The 3,064-nt window shown below is 40.8% G+C and overlaps 1 pseudogene; it reads right to left on the bottom strand.

The window, feature by feature from the left end:
* Window positions 1–954: 954 nt before the first annotated feature.
* Gm12696 lies at window positions 955–2,614 on the bottom strand (annotated as a pseudogene).
* Between the last annotated feature and the right edge of the window lie 450 nt (window positions 2,615–3,064).

Here is a 3,064-nt window from a genome sequence, read left to right on the forward strand (position 1 = left end):
TAGAAACTGGAAAAAAAAAGTCTCCAAATGAATGTGAAGTGCTGAACATTGACCAAGGCCATTGTGTTATGTCATGAAGAAACTAATAAACAAGGAGATAAAGTGTAAACAATTTAAGGTTCCTAAGAAAACTCAGGTTGCTAATCTTAGTGGCACCACAGGACTGAGCAATGACAGAGTACCAGGCTGAAGGGGATGTGACTACAGTGCTAGGTCATATTTCCAGTCACCACTGACCTCTGAACATCAAAATCACTGTGTGCAGGTTAATGGGGAAAGGTTCCAGGCTGCCAGAAGGCAAGTGTCCATGCTTCCCAGAGGGTTTAGTGCCCTCCATTGCAACCTGAGTAGCCATCTAGGAAAGGGCCATCTACTTTTCCTTGAGTATTAAAGGTAGCAGAAGTTGTGCTTCATTTGTCCAGAAATATAGAGGGTAAAACATATTTCAGTGCACTAGTTTTATTGAATAGTCTCTTTTTTTTTCCTGGTTTAATAAGGAGCTGTTTATTTTTGAGAAAAAGATCCCAAACATCAGGCTGTTCACAAAAATAACCCATGGTATAACTTTAGAAAACAAATATTAAGACTATTACACTATTTTCCTGTAAGATGCATTTGACATGCCAACTCCCATTCACAAAAATACATGGCTATATTCGTGTTGTAACAGTCCCACCCATGTGAGGGAAAACACACACCTCTAATGCAAAGCTGCTCTTAGTGTTACAAGTAAATGAGATGCCTCTGCAGTTAGGGAAGCAACTACTGAAGTCATGAATGGGAAGAACTGTACTCCCTGCATAACAAGAGATTATTTTGGAGACAGTTGATAAAAACCATACAACTTTTTATTGTTAAGTCAAAGAGGTATCAAAATTAAAGCAAAGCTTACAGGGTGAGACTTAACGGAAGTACTACGGAGCATGTACTATGGAACTGTAACTAAGCACAGGGCAATCATGAATTAATGAACACAGGGAGGGTAAGGCGGGACAACAGTGAGAATGTGCAGAAGACCCCAGGGGAGATGACCTGGTGTTACTTTCATCTCCCACAAACGCCTAGGTAAATGAATAATGGGATAAGATTTCTAAGCTCCACTACGTGCTTAAGAGTCATCCTCTCCATTGGCGCTCTCTCTGTCGTTGTCTCCTTCCTCGGGCTCTTTTTCATCATCCTTCAACTCCAGCTGGTCATCCCCCCGATCTTCATTATCGTCATCATCCAGCATGTCACCCTCCTCAGCAGAGTCATCTGCACCTGCCTCAGACTCCATCTTCACATTAGTCTCATCTTTCTTCACAGAGGCGCTGCTCTGCTCTTCTTCAGACTTTTCATTCGTCATCTCTACTGGGGATGAGAAGGACAAGTCTGCTTGCTTGCTTTGTTCTTTTTCAATTTTTTTTCCAGGCTTTCCAGAAGAGAATCCACTTTTTGTTTTATCTGAGTCAGCTCCTTTTTAGTGGTCTGAAGGTCATCGCCTTTCAATTTTCCAGACTTGGAAGAAGATCCCCGTTGTCCACTCTTCGAATTGAATCCACTTTTGCCCCTTCGTGAGGTGTTCCCTGAAACACGCTGACGTTTGGAAGGCACCACAGCTCGAGCAATAGGAGGAGGAGGAGGAACCCGTGCTGGGTAACTGTACATCCTGTCATAATAATCCCGTTGAAAGTCATAGTCCAAGTCAAATGAGGAACCGTACATCTCCGCTGCAGATCGTTTCACACCTGCTTTTCCTCGGTTCACTTTTGGCTCTGCAGCCAGGTTAATATCTAAAACCTGGCCAGCAATCATTCTGCCATCCTCGCCAGCTACAGCAGCTCGAGCATTTCTTTCATTAACATACTGGACAAAGGCAAAGCCTTTATGCACAGAGCAGCCCACAATTTTGCCATACTTTGAAAAGATGGCCTCCACATCACACTTCTTGACCACCCGAGTGTTGAGATTCCCAATGAATACACGGGAATTCATGGATCGAGAATCTGTCTTGTTGGTAACATTGCTAGCCATCTCCTTTGATGATGAGGTTTCTCACAAGGCTGAAAACATCATCCAGGAAGGGTATACATCTGTTCCGAAGGCCCCCCTGGCTCCAGGTCATCCTGGCTGTTGCTGCTCCAAACTGGCATCCATGTTGCTGCGGCTTGTGGTTTGTGAGGGGTAGTGTACAGGAAAAGCAGGATGGGATTTCAAGGGAAACAGTAGGAAGATGGCTTTTTGGGAAAATTCCATCACCATTATAGGGTTAAATAGTACCACACACATTTTATTGCAGCACAGTTTAAAAATCTAACAAATGAAAGATTAAAAAGAAAAAAAAAGATAAAAAAATTAAAAATACAGACGTCCAGAGATGCTCTAAAACAGTTAAGTTAAAGATCAGGAAAAATAAGGTCAAAGACTTAACAGCCAGTAAAATTATTTCCAGTGTGGGGAAGGGGTTGGGGGCAAGGGTGGGGTTGGGAGAGAAAGGGTTTATGTGATCAAGCTACTTAAAAATGCTAACACCTTCACTTTCTCTCCCAAGATGGAAAACTCCAAAGTCAATCAGGAGGCTGAAGAAATCTTAACATTCAGAAAAACTCTACTTTAATCCGTTTAAAAATCATCATTATCATCATCATCATCACCATTATAAGTATAGTAATAATAATAACTAGTAAGTAACAACAATAAAAAGGAAACCAGCGAAAGTCAGGAAAAATGTAAAAAAAAATTGTAATAACTTACTGTAGCTGAAGATCAAAAAAATCTCACTGTAAAAAAAAAAACAAAAATAAAAATAGCCCAGATTAGAAAAACGGGAGGCCTAAAAATGTCAAGTCAGTAAAGTTCAATTCTTTTCTTTTCCAAAAGCAGTTTCCACAAAAACCGCAAGGGTAATGTTCTCAATAGCAGACAAGCAAAGCCCTTTCCACATCATCAGTTAATCTTAAAAATACACGAAGAAGTAGAGAGGTCAGTTTATGAGGCTAAAAGGCTCCTCCTCTAACCCAACTGCTGCAGAAAAAAATAGAAATAGAAATTTTAAAAATTACAAATTAAATCCAGGTCCCATTTG

Source organism: Mus musculus, chromosome 4 (genome assembly GCF_000001635.26).
Source record: "Mus musculus strain C57BL/6J chromosome 4, GRCm38.p6 C57BL/6J".
Lineage (NCBI taxonomy): Eukaryota > Metazoa > Chordata > Mammalia > Rodentia > Muridae > Mus > Mus musculus.